Below are 16,044 nucleotides of genomic sequence, written 5' to 3'. Positions count from 1 at the left end.
TAGAAAAGTTAGTCTGAGAAACTACAACAATAAAATAAAGTAAACTGATAGAGGGAGTCAGGGCAGGACCTCCAGCTACTTGTAACTTTTTTGAAATTGACTAGATTTTGAGCTTAGGTCCCTTTAAAACCACAACCATGTCAGTTAGCTGAGTAGCTATACGTACATACTGTCCATTAAATGGCACTCAAGTGATTAAGCAGCTGTGTGTTGATTAGATAATGAAAACGGAAGGGGGTGGATGCAACAGCTGAAGTTTCCCTTCACAGTTTAATGTGTTTTTGCCTGCCTTTGATTGAGAAAGCGGATTTTTTTCTGTTTTGTTTTTGAAGAAAATTGACTGACCAAAATATTGACATACCCCAGGACAGAGGGAAAGAAGTGATTTTTCCCTGGTGACAGGCTTTTTTAAGATGCCTGTAATACAGTCCCTACAGTTACATTCTCTGCAGAGTGAAGTCAGAGATAAATGGTCTTTGATTCAGTAACCAACTGCAATTTGGATTTGAGAAAATATAACCTTCTTAAACCTGACACTGGCTCTCTGTCTTCCAAATCAAATTATACAGCTGCGGGGTTTCAAATCTGTATTGGAACAACAACAACAACGAAAATGAAATAAATAGAATAATTTGCACTCTGCTTGGTTGCCGTTAAGCAACAGATTTCTCCACTAGCCTGGCTGTGCAAATCTGATAAAAAGAAATCTTTAGTACTGTATTACTTCATTAGTCATTTATTTTGAGACCTGACTCAGTTCCCAAGAAGGCACATAGTGTTCTTCCTGAAACCACTTCAGAATTAGAGACACAAGCAGCTCCAAATAAACTTCAATTCAATCTTCGACATGCATCTGCCCAAATGTTACATTTGGGCCTCTATAGAAAAAAGTTCTCTCTCTCTCTCTCTTTTTAATTACAGTCCTACTATTTTTGGAACTCCATTTTTCTCTATGTACCTTTAAGGGTTTGTATCTCTAATTCAGATACACAAAATTTCATTAAAAACAAGGCAATATGTCAGGTATGTACTTTAAGATGTACCAGCATTTGAATTCAAAGATTCACAACTTTGTACAGTAATTTTCAGAATAGCTTTCAGCCTAACATTCAGATTTTTTCTTCTTTAGGAAAGGGGGACAGCTATGAATTTCAAATTAACACCAGTTTAATCCAATTTGTCTGGGTATACTTATCTTCTAGTGTGGGCGTTACGCAAGAAGCCAACAAATGTACCACACAAAGTCATAACAATCAAAATAGCTCCTTTTTAATGAAAAGTTGCAATGTACATTGTTGAACCAAATGCACAATGTGAATTATGAGTCACTGACTAGGCTAAAATGAACCCAACGTACTTCTAGATTATCATCAGTTAGCTCATAGTTAAGATTGGCTGTTTCTCAAGGGGAGTCACAGAAATCAGGACTACATGTATTTTCAGGGGCCCCTGTGCAGTCTCCAGTTCACTGCTCCCCTTGCTGGGAGGGGATAAAGGCTCACTCCCTCGCCTGGGAAGTTACAGCTGCCATCAGAGAGTCAAACACCTGGGTGAGACGGAAGCTTTCAACCCTATAACTTGTTGGTTTTTCAGGTGCCTACTAAAGATATGCACAAATGGCAAAAAGCATTTTTAAATGCCCATTTTTAAAGCATCCCACAGGTAGTGGGATCTCTCTCTTCTAGCAATCAGTCTCCTGGCTGATGTTTTCTTAATTTAGGTTGTTAGCTTGTAAGATACATAGAACACAGAGCCTCCTTTTGGGGAAACGTATCCAATTGTTTAGATCACATACAATGCAGCCGCATACTACAGTGGATGGGCACCTTATAAAAGAGTGTATAACAGCCAAAGGAATCCCAACAATGCTCATAGTGCATTAGAGCAGCTCCTCAGCCAAAGCTCCCTTTCATTTATATTTAGAGGTCTCAGCCACCACATTGCCTGCAACTTTATCTGAACTTGTAATTACAGCACCATCTACAGGCGGCCATTGGCATTTTGGCATAGTTAGATTCACAGTTTAATCTAATCCAAGTACAATTAAACTAATTAGGGAACACTAAAAGGAGTATTTCAAAGACACTTGTGCCAGGGTTAACTAAACAGTACCTCTACCATCAGAAAATAGAAGACAGAAAGGGATGCCCATCCTCCCATGTACAATAATAATTGAATAAGTGCATTATGGATTTGCCTTCCTCTTAAGTACCAAGCATCACATACTGCCAGAAGCAACATATCAATCATCTTAGAAACCTAGTGTGGCAAATCTTATGTTCCTATTGTGCTTTACAGTTTTCCCAAGAAGCACGGATAATTGGAAGTCCAGCATTGGCCAGGGCTGCAGGGTCAGGGAAGACCTTAAATACATGCTACACTTCTTTGAGAAATACCCACTTCCCTGGCAGTGTTTCCCATCCTGCACAACACACCATATTGTGAGACTAATTACAGCATACAAAACGGTTTCAGCACAGAGTGTTTCAGCACAGCTGTGAAGACTTCACTGCGGACCCATGCTCTAGCATTGGAATTTCCCCTTTCCTGTAGATCCACTTTCAGACTACAAGACTATGTGTCAAAGGCAAGTGTAATCATAGCATACGGTACCTGACAACTGTATTTAACTATCTATTGCCAACCCTGTCTGTTCTCAAATTGGCAGTAAGTACAACTTCTGAAGAGACCAACTCAGTGCAGCAGGAGAGCTACCTAACAAGCAGTGCTAAAAGGTTCCTGACAGTTTAAAAATAAAGAGAGCGAGCTGTACATGTTGTGCAGCTAATATGAGGAGCATGTGTCTTAGCCACAGATGATAACCTTTCTGCCCACCTAATATTCTTGTAACTTTCTAGTGGTTTTAGTTAGAATCCAAGTCACAACCAGTTTTTAAAATATGTTGAATAAAAAGCCACCCTCACATTTAAGTAGTAGGAGAAAGTGAACAGTATGGCTCAATATCCTGCTGCTCTGAGTACCCACCATACTGTTGCCAACAGACAGCAGAACTGGTGAGGCCTGCCTGCATCCCTAAGAAGGATGGACTAAAGACAGTACTAACCAACAGCAGTGACATTTTAAAGAGGTATAGGAGTTTTATAGATGCGCAGTTTCAAAGTACGGTACAAGCCTAAAAGAATAATTTGCCTACTTATTCAGGCATTGTTTAGAAGTGGATCGCTGATTTTAATTTTTCCAAATTGCTTAAAAATAAAGGACTAGCATGGGCAAAGTTCCTTTTGACTCAACCCACTGTATCCACACGTTACAAGGATCCCAGTTAACAGGCATATTCTTACATAACATTCAGCATGCGCATACCCAGCCTAGACATAACATCTTGGCTCAAGGAAGGAAGGTCACCTTTAATTTTAAAATCTAGAAGTCTAATGCCAGATTCTTAATGTTATTTCATAATGTCTGTTCCTTTAAGGATGAGATTTATATGACACGAGACAAAACTCCAGAAACATCCATGGTCAATCTTTTTTTTTTTTTTTTTTTTTTTTGAGGAGAGAGAGAGAATTGTATATTCCATCAATGAGATGGGATTTAAAATCACCTGTGAAACCTCCTGATTCCCATTTTGTATTTCCATCAGTATGGAAAGGTTACAGAAGACACCCTACACACATGCAATACAATATGCTATTTCCTGAACCTCTAGTTTTCAGTTTCTTGCTTCCTGAGTGGGTGAGAGCCTGGTGAGGATGCTGCCATAAAATATATAAACATGTACACCACACCTGTTATTCCTGCCATTGGCAACTGTGGGGGTAATTATGAACCCAGCATTACATTATGGCATCATGTTTAGCAAACACTACCTAAATATAAATACATAATAATAGGGAGTGTGATTTCAAAGGTTTTCACAAGTTAGGAATAACAACATTATAACAGACAGCCCCATCAGATTACAGGTGGTCATCTTTAAAAAGGTGTGAAAATATTTAAAATATCTGACTACCCACTGCTTGCTATTCTATTACTGCAATCTATTTTTACCATCTATTATGGTTAGTCTTCCTTGGTCACTTTTTCTTACGAATAACTCTAGCTTATTTTAATTTCAATGTCCACAATAAAAAAACAGCCTCAAATGGAGCACAGCCAGCTCCTAGCGAAGTGTTAGTGTGGAACATGAACACGCATGCACATTTCTGGGCACTGGAAAAAATGCTAAATCTAATTTACCAGAGGAACAATGTGTATCTCCAGTGCCTGACCTGGGTGAGATTTTCCAAAGCACTCAACGTTGACCTAACACTGAAATCCAGGATAAAGATTCCCAATGGAACTAATTAGGCCAACCCTGAGCACTAGTGAAAAGCCACTCGATGTGTGGAGATATATTAAAAATCTCCTGATTTTATTACGGAATCTGCAAACAAAAGGTATCCATTTAGTTTTTCCTCCGGAATGAGTGTTTCCAGTTAGTTTTAAATTAAATATAAAAAGGCACTTGAAAAAAAATTGCTCAGTACCAGCAGTCTAGCATTCAGGAGCAACACTGTAGCAAGCCAGAGTACTGCTAAGTGGGGAATACATCTGTTTCAGACGGCCAAAGAAGTTACTGTATAAACAGGAAGAACCAAAATATTCAAAATGACGACCACCTAGACATTCTTTTAATACACACATTCCAGCAAAACATCTCATATACTTTGCATATGTTCAGATGTACAATTATAAAATGACTGTTATGAAAGGTTTCAGAGTAGCAGCCGTGTTAGTCTGTATCTGCAAAAAGAACAGGAGTACTTGTGGCATCTTAGAGACTAACAAATTTATTTCAGCATAAGCTTTCGTGAGCTACAGCCCACTTCTTTGGATGCATAGAATGGAACACACAGACAGGATTTATTTATACATACAGAGAACATGAAAAGGTGGAAGTATGCATACCAACAGGAAGAGTCTAATCAATTGAGATGAGCTATCATCAGCAGGAGAAAAAAAAACTTTTGAAGTGATAATTGAGATGACTAGTCTCTAAGGTGCCAAAAGTACTCCTGTTCTTGTTATGAAAGGGTACATTTGCTTGGGTGGCAACTATTCTGGCTGTGGTGGTTTCCATGTGTAACCACCACAGATTGGGATTTATTAACCAATTTACCAACCTCAAACTCACTCTACCTGGGAAAGGGCAAGGACACGGAGAGCCAGCAGAAATCTCAGGAGTCAAAGCAAGCAACTCAGCAGAGAATTAGAGTGAAAATGAGCACCAGCCAGCTGGGATGAGTATTTTAGTATGGTCATGAATTGAATCAACATTAGCACAGAGCAGCGGCACTTAAAATGAGAAATCCACAATGATAAGGAATCTCCTCAGGGCTGCTTCAAAAAGGGAGGACGAGTTTTGAAAACCCAGTGTTTGAGTTTGAAAAGGAGAGAGAAAATAGCAAGACTCCATCTGGAGGAACTCTGTTGCTGCTTGACAGGCCGCAGCCAGTCCCAGAGAATCCACTCTGCAGATTCCACAGGGTAAGGAGAGCACAAGGATAAGGAAGAGTTTAGCCCAGGGATATAACAGGACACTACAAGAGCAACAAAGAATCCTGTGGCACCTTATAGACTAACAGACGTTTTGCAGCATGAGCTTTCGTGGGTGAATACCCACTTCTTGCATCTGAAGAAGTGGGTATTCACCCACGAAAGCTCATGCTGCAAAACGTCTGTTAGTCTATAAGGTGCCACAGGATTCTTTGTTGCTTTTACAGATCCAGACTAACACGGCTACCCCTCTGATACAGGACACTACAAGAAAGCTAATGATCACTAAACCCCAATCTGAAAAGATTTACACACGTGCTTAACTTTAGGCACCGAGGTCAAGTATCTGCTTTAGTACTTGCAGAATCGTGGGCCTCACAAGTAGTCTGATCTGTAATTTAGGGAATCCTAGCTCCCTCTATATGCTGGTTATATCAGAAATCCTACACTCAGCTACTATAATACTGTGCACCTATACTGCACCTTTAATCCAAGGATTTTGCAGTGATTTACAAACAATATGCATAAGAGATAACTGAAAGGCAAATAATACCCATTTCCCAGATGGGCAAATGGAGGCACATGGAAATTAAGTGATGTAAGCTTTATGGGTCTGTCACTAAACTTTGTAAGCCTGTACTCCTCAGGCCTCTGCTCTAGCCACTACACTAGAGATCAGTGGTCTAGCTGAGGTGGCTTATAAGCGTAAATTAATCTTATCCTACAATCATGAGGGAGACATGTAAGTGGTAAGTGACTGGCTGAGATGCAGACACAACTGAATATTTTAAAGTGTTTACAAGACAACGCAGGTTGGTATAAACTGGAAGGCCGGCTCCATAGTAAAAGTAGTTCCCTGTAAGTCAGAAGACTCTGTACTGTTTAGCGGTGAACTTAAGACTCTAGAAAGACTGCAGGTGTAACCACAAGGAGGAAAAGTAACTACCAATTAACTCAGTGTTTTTCCATCACAGCAAACTGTAGCACCACTGTTAAGCAATCTGACAGGAGCCACCAGGCATTATGGTGGGGCAGCCCAAGTAATAGCTGTACACCTGAGACTTCTTTAAGCCCTGTGTACATAAATGGTTTAGTGTTGATACTGAATCCTATGCACCCGGGTGAACAATAATTCCTGTATATACTGAAATACAAGATTGTTGCAGGGCCAAGTCATGCTTCCTTTGGGAGGGCCCGGAAATGCCAGGAGTGTCAGCTCAGTTTTCTCCAAATCAGACACGGGACTTGGGGCGGGTGGGTAACGCAGCTTGGCTCCAATAAGCTATGGATGTTCCAAGAGCCCCAGAATTATCTCCACAGATCCTGGTAGCATCTTTAGAAGGATGGTATGTTTGCTGGGTCGACATTGCTGACTATCTCAAGCTGAGAAAGTATTAGCATTATCTGAAGTGGGGAGATCTCTGCAGGGAGGTGACATTCTCCCCAAGCGAGCCCTCCCCTCCACTCACATGGAGATTGCAGAAGCTGCCCCTCCCCCAGGCTCAGGAGCTGGAGGGATGAGATTTTCAACCAAATTTGGTCAAGAAGAGCAGGTTTTGTACTAATTTCCTGCCTCCATGGTAGGAAGTCCTGAGGGGATAATCTCACCACTGATCTCCACACAACACAAGGTGATTTCTATATTTACGCACCCAATTAGGTATACAGCAAAACTTCTCTCAGATGTCTTTGAAAAGTAACATACTGCAAATGTAGAGTCTAATTGGAAAAAAGGGGCATTTTCAGCTCTCTCTACTGCCAGCATTATGGGAGGACTCCAATACCTCAGGTGATGCTCAGGAACCTGAGTGTGCTCATGGACATGCATGTTTCATCGTTGGATGGGAGAGGATGTTTTAAACATAAAAACATCTCTTTTTGAAACAGCAACTAGTTCAAAGAGTCAAGGCAATAATCATTTTCACTGGGACTGGAGTGGCAACCCACATATCAGAAATCTTATCAATCAGAGAAGAGGTGGCATCAGAGAAGAGTGGCATCGGCTATAGCAGGGATAGCCAATCTATGGCACGGGTGCCGAAGGTGGCACACAAGCTGATTTTCAGCGGCACTCACACTGCCTGGGTCCTGGCCACCGGTCCGGGGGGCTCTGCATTTTAATTTAATTTTAAATGAAACTTCTTAAACATTTTAAAAACCTTATTTACTTTACATACAACAATAGTTTAGTTATATATTACAGACTTATAGAAAGAGACCTTCTAAAAACATTCAAATGTATTACTGGCATGTGAAACCTTAAATCAGAGTGAATAAATGAAGACTCGGCACACCACTGCTGAAAGGTTGCCGACCCCTGGGCTATAGTTTTCACTATTGTCTTCAACTTCACTAAGAGTATTCCTTTTAATGAAACTAGTTTATAAAACCAAAAATGCAATACAAGAAGAGCAGTTACAAAAACACTTCTCAGTCAGTTGAAGATGCTTTAATTCTAGCCTCTTAACAAGAGAGTTAAGCAGAGGGCCTGCATCATCCCAAGTCTGGATGGCCAAAAAAAATTATTTCGATTGCAATTGCTGTTTAGACAAAAACCTTGTTACTCATATGACAGACCAGACGAACTGCAATCAGTGCTTCAAGCTTTATAGAACCCCTCACCATTATTCTATGTCCCAGTAACCTAGAGAAAATAAATTATAGCTTTTTTCCTGCTAGTTTTTCCTGTTTCCCATTGATTTGAATGGGATCAAAGCAGGCATCTGCAGTTTAAAGCTGTTGTAGCTCCCCCAAGTGGCGGTCAGAGCTGCTCAAAACCCTGAAGAGTGAAGCTAACTCTCGACGCCTTATTTTCAAAACAGACCAAACTATCTTAAAAAGTCATTTTTGCAAAGCTCTCCTCTGTGTCGGTGTTGCTGTACACCAGCTCTTCATAACATTCACACATTCAATAGGTTTCAAACAATAATACATAACCTGCCCACTTGTGAGGCTGCACCATCATCACTTGATTACTCTCTAGAGTTGAAATACAAGTACTACAGTATTTTATACCACCTTGCACAATCCTGGTCAGAGCCTCTGGGAGCTATTATTTCATTATTTCTGTTCTAATCAAAATGTCTGAACAACATTATACTTTCGGGGAAAAACCAAGTGAACTTTTAAATCAGGGACATTCCGTAATTCTGGATTAATAATAATTGTATAATCTTACTGCCAGTAAATTGTTCTTGATTAATGTGATTTTAAGTAGTCCCTGCACTTTTTTGGATGCTGTGTCTGAAAAACAATTTCAATCACTGACTAAGGGCCCAACGGTGCAGGGGATTAGAGATTTATACATAGAATTCTGTAACTACTGGGGATGCTTTCAAAACATGTTTATGTGGTGTTAGTCATGACAACAACCACATTTACACACAATCTCAATATATCAAAAATAGCCCGTACATTTTAGATGTAAATTCTTCAGAGCAGGGACTGTTTATAGAACAATACAACTACAGACACTTTTCCATGTCACAATACATTTTTTTAAATCAATTATTTATTTTTTCGGGGGGCAGTGGGGAGAAGAGGTACAATATCAGACACAAAATGAAGGGTGAGATTTAAAAAAAATAAATTAAAAGATGCATTGATTAGTTAGGTGCCCAGCTTATGGTATTTCATCAGGAGTTAGGCACCTAACTCCTTCTAGCCAATATAGGCAAGCTCACCCCAAGTGTTATTCAATTAAATAAATTAAGGTAGCAACAGCCCCGGAACTTTTTATTCTCTCCAGTTTTACACAGCTAAGTGTACAACACTTAGAGAAATTCTGAAACTTTACAGAAGTATTAAAGGAGATTCCCCTTTAGGAACCTGAAACATCAGGGGGAAGGACCAGACCACCTATAAGATTTCTCTCAATCTTAATAGCGAATACCATGAACTAATCCCCAGGGCAAACCCTCTTTCCTAGACCAACGCACACACAAGACTTAAGCGACCCTTGTCATTAAAGCCCACTTTGTTATGTAGTAACACATTGATGTTCATGAATGATACAGTTTGATTTGTGACTGCTTCCATTCATCTCTTTTCAGGGGGTTATTATTTAATTGTTTGAGCTTAAATTTAGGATAAAAGTTCTTTCTTGGGAGCATATTTTTACTCTATTATACCTCACAACATATGAAAAAGCTTTTTAAAAGGTGTTCGTAACAACTCAGAAATGCTCTCCATATAAATACAGACTTAGTAAGCTAGAACATTTAATAGTCTAGTAACTGCATTATAGATCGTTGATATTAAATTAAGCTGCTATTACTTAATTCAAAGGATGTTAACACATGGGGTCTCACAGTTGCTTAACAGATAGAACTGTCCTGAATTCAAATGGATACACTAGGTATTAGTTAGTATCCCAAGCCTTTGGAGAAAGTCCTAGGACTACAGCAGTTTCTACCTGTCACCTCTCAAATCTATCTTCTTCCCTTCCACACAACTTTCCTTTTCCCTGAAGGGCACACTTTACTTGCCCATCCCTGTCTTCACACATCTCTTTAAAAACATCCTTCCCTGACCTGCTCCTATGTGCCTCTCTCTCCTTCTGTTGTGTGGACTTGTCTTAGATTGAGCTAGCATGTTATTTAGACTTTGGCCTTCTCCATTGAGGGTGCTGTGCCTTCCATCATTAACAACCCACTCCTAGCCAAGTCAAAAGGATTCTTCTCCCTTTTTATCATGTCTATACTGCAATCAAGGGGTGTGATTGTAGCTCATGTAGACATGCCCACCCCGAACCCTGAGTAACACCTGCCTCTTTATCACTGAAAACTTTATCCTTCCTCTTTCCCATACTCACAACTTTGAGGTCATCTGTGATTCTTCTTCCTATGTTTGCAGTCTCTCACTCAAATTGTTACTTATTCCAGTAACGTCTCACAAAAAGTCCACTCTTCCCTCACTAGTCCCACCAATAAGTAAGGCGTGGACAAGGGTTTTCATCTCTTGCCTCATTTACTGTAACTTTCCACTTTCCTGGCTTTTCAAAAAGCTCATGCTGAAGTCATCTTCCTTGGTCACTGCTCTGATTAAGTTACCCTTCTCCTAAAATCCCATCCTTCCTTCCACTTATCAAACCCAAGCTTGTTTTCCTCAGCTTCAGGTCCCTATATAGACTCAGCCCCAATGACATGGAATCTAATCTCCTCCTACACCACCCATGTCTTCCATCCCCACCCCCTTCCTACATTCCTCCCAGTTCTCCTGCCTTGCTGCTTCCCTCGTCTTTCTTATTATCAATTTTACTCCCTCTCTTACACTCTCCACTGGCCTTAGAAAAATCTGTCAGCCCCACCCTTTATTTCTCTGAATCCCTCCTCCCCAAGAATCCTCATTCTCTTTACCAACTAGCCCCCTTCATTCTCCTTCCCTCATCTTTATCTCTATGTAGTCTTGCATTTGTCTCGTCCACATTAGGATACAAGTTCGTCAGGATAAGGATTATGCCTTGCTTTGTAAAGCCGAGTGTAAAATTTACATCACTGTGCAGACTACAGCAATGGAAGGGGTTTTTCTCATCATTGTAGAAACTCCACCTCCCTGAGCAATAGTAGCTAGATCGACAGAAGCATTCTGAGCGCTGTAGCTATGTCGACCTAAGTAAAAACAACAAGGAGTCCTTGTGGCACATTAGAGACTAACAAATTTATTTGGGCATAAGCTTGTATAGCCCAGGCCTTAGTAAGAGTTAGAAATGGAATACACCTATAGGGTTATTTTGTCCCTTCCCTGCCTAATTAGGCCTTTTCTCTATAGTGCATCATCCTTTAGTGTTTTGTCCAACCCAGTTTGAAATACTTTGTAAGTACAGATAAATTTATTAGAGGATCTTAAAACACTGCATAGCCAAATGGGTATTTATTCCTGTTTTATGGATGGGGAAACCAGAGATAAGGAGTTGAAGTGACTTCCCTAAGGGGACAAAAATATAGTGACAGAGGCAGGTACAAAACCCTGCTCTGTCTCTCAAGTCCCCTGCTCTTACCACTAAGCACATTTACCTCCTAGATTGAGCCAGTGGGGCTTCAACCCCCTTGGAAGATTACTGCCGGGTAATTTATCCTACTGTTTGGCATTTTTTCCTGCTACTTAACCTAAATGCCCAAACATTTTTTAAAAAAGTAATTAATACCAAGACATGCAGTAAGATCACACACTTAATTTAGGCACAGGCAACACTTTGTCCTTCCACTCCCCTTCATCTTCCTACTCCCTAAATATTTGTTGCCCTCATTCATGACTTTGCATCTAATATTACATCATACGATCGTCAGGGCAGGGACTACATCTTTGTTCTGGAAAAAAAAATACCCCACAGCACTGCAAACAAATTGTTCTTTTCTCAGTTTCATCCCACTTCTCCTTGATACTATGCTTTGGATCTCAGTAGTCATTTCCTCTGCCTCCTTGGTTTTTATACCCCTCAAATACTTGCTGTAATTCAAGAACCTGTAAGGTATATTACAACATTTAAAATCAAATATAAATAGAATTCAAAAACATTAAAAGCCAGAACATTCAGGACTCAAAGTAGAATTTGTAGATTGAGAGCAACAGCCTTGCCTTCCTTCATTTTCCACTTAGGAATACCTTATTTTGACCCAACTCAACTGTATCTTTGTGAAGTTTGCCAAAAGGAGGCAGCTTTGTTTTTCCCTGTGCCAAACAGCATTTCTTTGGTTCCTAGTCCATTATTACATTTATGGGGCAGTGTTCACACATGGTTCCAGGTAACCCTCTCTCTAATACAACCTGACTAATCGATGAGGATGGGGTAAATAATGTTTTCAATCCTGTTTATAATACCAGTTTCCATGGTGATTAAGAAGTGTTTGAAATCAAGTTTAAGCATCTTTCCCAGCCCCTTGTAGAGAAAGTTTTGGTTTAAATGATTTGTCCTAAAAAAAAGGTTGATATTTGAGGAAGCAATATTTAAATGGAATCAATTCACTCATCTGATGAAAAGAGACTCCCCAAACTGGCACCTTAAGGGCACTGTCTACACCAGGGGTTGGCAACCTTTCAGAAGTGATGTGCCGAGGCTTCATTTATTCACTCTGATTTAAGGTATGGTGTGCCAGTAATACATTTTAACGTTTTTAGATGCTCTTTTTCTGTATGTCTATAATATATAACTAAACAATTGTTGTATGTAAAATAAATAAGGTTTTTAAAATGTTAAGAAGCTTCATTTAAAATTTAATTAAAATGCAGAGCCCCCCAGACCGGTGGCCAGGGCCCAGGCAGTGTGAGTGCCACTGAAAATCAGCTCGTGTGCCGCCTTTGGCATGCATGCCATAGGTTGCCTACCCCTAGTCTACACTGTGGAACTGAACATAGCAAAGCTCTGTTTGTTTATGATGGTCAATTTCACTCACAGACAGGATTAATTAAATGGTGCATCAAAGAAGGAACCTTGAATATAGCACTGAAAATACGAACCGGAATTAATCATCTGGAGACATTACATATTATTTCTGAATTTACCCTTCAAGGGCTCTTACAGCTCTTCAGATAAATAATATTCCTTTGTGGCACTGATATGCACGTCTGAATATGCACTTAGCAGCAGGAAAATAGCAACTTCACAAGAGCTATTTGGGCTATCGAATGAGAGAAAAAGCGAGGGCAAGAGCCTTCAATCATGTTTATTTTGGGTTATATATGATAATTGTGCTGAGATATACGTTTACTTTTACAATCCACGGGACATTTTTAGGAAGGTGTCATTACACAGAAACCTCATTTTGTGACAACACTGTGCTTTCACAACTGGATTAAAAAACATCCTCCCCAGTGCACCATTATCATGGCTGCAGACCATGTTCCGATTCATTGAAGAGCACTGCTGTAGGAAGTTGCAAAACAGTATTTCAGCAAAGGATACAGGGCTGCCTATAATGAAAGTAGACCACTTCTCAATTAGTTGATCTAAAATTGTTTGAAAACAGGTGAAATCTCAGATATGGGACAAAGAATATTAATCTAGATATAAATGACTGGAATAAACAGGGTGGATGCAGAGTCAATTTAACTTAAAATTTCCAGATCAAAATGATATTTAAATATCACAGTTGTAACATAATTAGACAAAAGTTAGAAGATACGAAGCAAAGACTCCTAACTCACTTTTTTGTAAAAGCAGCAAAGAATCCTGTGGCACCTTATAGACTAACAGACGTTTTGCAGCGACGAAGTGGGTATTCACCCACGAAAGCTCATGCTGCAAAACGTCTGTTAGTCTATAAGGTGCCACAGGATTCTTTGCTGCTTTTACAGATCCAGACTAACACGGCTACCCCTCTGATACTTCACTTTTTTGTCTGAGAGTGAGATTAAAACAGATTCTGCATCTACTTTAATTTTGCTGGAGGCACCCACAGGGTAGATTTGATATGCATATACTGTGAAGATTGAAACACATTTCCCTCTCTCCCTCAATCATCTGCTCAAGGTTTGATTTAATCCGGTCCTTTCACCTGGCTCTTTCAGAATTTAAGAGCACCAGCAGACTCTGCCTATTTTCCAAGAGTACAAAGGGCACATCACAACAGTGTAAGCAGATTCATTTATTTCTTACATTCCATTCCCCCCCAACAAAAAAAGTAAGCCCAGCCAGCAGATTCTAAAGCAAAAAAAGAAAAACAAAAACCCAAAAAACTAGCACAACCTACGGACACTGCCTTCCCTATCCTTGCATAACTGCATTTATAGAGATAACAGTGTTTTGTAAAAACAATTTGAAATCCTTGGTTAGGAGCAGAGCATAAGGCAGAGCTACCTCCCAAGGTTAAGGACCACGACAGTTACACAGATACTCCACTCTCACACACCTTCCATACACAGGAGGCTTCTCCTGTGGTACTTACCTGGGGTTCTTTAGCCACAGCACAAATAACCCACCCGTTCTCCAGGTTCTTCCTGATCCCACATCTCACCACGTTCCTTCGCCCCCTTTCCGCCAGGCTTCCTCAATTACCTTCCTCCAATGTTACTATTACCGCCTGGCTCTTACATAGCGCTTTCAATAAATATACCCAGTGCAATATATACAGCATTTCCGTTTGCAACTCTCCGTGACCTCCTAGCCCAGGGTCTCTATGTTGCTGGTTATCTGGGGGGCGGGGGGCGGTGGGTTATATCCCCCCTCACTCTCCTCTCGGCAGAAATACTAAAATTGACACGGTCTCATTGTATAAACCTTCCCTGTTGCAGGGGGTGTAATTCATCCTCCCCCCTTCCCCCCCCAAACACCCACACTCCCCAAAATATTCCCTCGGGGGATGTAATTCTTCTCCCCTTCAACATACATCCATGCAGGTGAGGGGGGCGGTTTGCGATTGTAAGAGGTAAGAAGGAGGGTTTGGGGGACACAGGAAGAGGGAAGCTGGGGGCTGTTCTGGGGGAAAGGAGAGACATGGGGTCCAGTGGGGGGGGAGGGAGAGCCTGTACCCAAAGTTGTCCATGAAGCTACCCCTAGCGGGGGGCTGCCCCTAGGGGGCGGGGGGCTGCGCCTGACATGGGGGGGCTGCCCCTAGGGGGCGGGGGGCTGCGCCTGACATGGGGGGGCTGCCCCAAGGGGGCAGGGGGGCTACGCGACCCCCCTCGCGGGGGCTGCCCCTAAGGCGGACGGTGGGGGGGGGAATCGCCCCCGCTTTAAGCCGCGGTCCCGACATCCACCCCGGGGGCGCCGGTACCTGCCGCGCCGCCGCCGCCGCCGCCGCCTCCTCTGGCTCCCGCCGCCGCCGCGCTGCCGGGCTAGGACTGACACCAAGCGCCCTGCCGGAGCCGGCCCCGAGACCCCCGCCTGCCCCCGCTAGGCCCCGCCCCTCAGAGCGCCTATTGGCCGCCGAGCCTGCCCGTCTATGTCAAGGGCACCCGAGGCGCTTCTTCATTGGCTATCGCTCCTCCCGCATGTAAATAAGGCGGCTTCTTCCCAGCCCCCTTGTCGGGAGCAGTCCGCAGCCTCGAGCTCTCTTTGCAAGAGAGGGGCAGCGCCGGAGCCGGACAAACTGAGTGCAACCGCCCCAACACTCACCCGTACAACCCCCCAAATCCTCAGGGCAGCCCCCCCAAGACCACGTGCAACCCCAAAACTGTCAGTGCAACCTTCCAGCCCCCGTGCAAACCTCCCCAAACCATCAGTGCAAGTGCAACCCCGCCCCCCAGACCCGGTGCCTTCCACCAAACAGTCAGTGCAACCCCCGATTTCCCGTGCAACCCCCAAACCATCAGTGCAACCTCCCCCCGGCCCCGCCCGTTGCAACCCATAACCCCAAACCCACACATCAGCCCAAAACGATGATGCTGCGTGGTACAACGGAAAACCCCAACCCATCTCAAACGCGGCACTATAACAAACATGAAACCTATACGAAAGCAACGGTATTGAACTCGGCTGTAATCATGCAACCCACAACGGTTCAGGACAAAGATAAGACCTTAGTGGGAATTTAGACTGGAAGATTAGCACAACTTTCATTGCCTGACTGTAGCAGGAGTGTAACCCATTATAATATTCAGAGTCCCCAA

General features: G+C 42.1%; 1 protein-coding gene across 3 annotated transcripts in view; it reads right to left on the bottom strand.

The window, feature by feature from the left end:
* FKBP5 (FKBP prolyl isomerase 5) overlaps positions 1–15,272 on the bottom strand; it is a 55,728-nt gene extending 40,456 nt beyond the window's left edge. Inside the window, exon 1 of one of the 3 annotated variants that reach the window (XM_045013512.1) lies at positions 15,210–15,272. The gene's annotated coding sequence lies outside the window, so the exon portion shown is untranslated. Of the gene's footprint in view, positions 1–10,312; positions 10,672–15,209 lie in introns of those variants that run through there. The other 2 variants (XM_045013513.1, XM_045013511.1) reach the window with 2 other exon arrangements.
* Between the last annotated feature and the right edge of the window lie 772 nt (positions 15,273–16,044).

This window comes from Mauremys mutica, chromosome 4, assembly GCF_020497125.1.
Source record: "Mauremys mutica isolate MM-2020 ecotype Southern chromosome 4, ASM2049712v1, whole genome shotgun sequence".
In the NCBI taxonomy this organism is placed as follows: domain Eukaryota; kingdom Metazoa; phylum Chordata; order Testudines; family Geoemydidae; genus Mauremys; species Mauremys mutica.
Note: the sequence above shows the minus strand (reverse complement) of the source record. Positions and strands in the feature narration are given on the sequence as shown.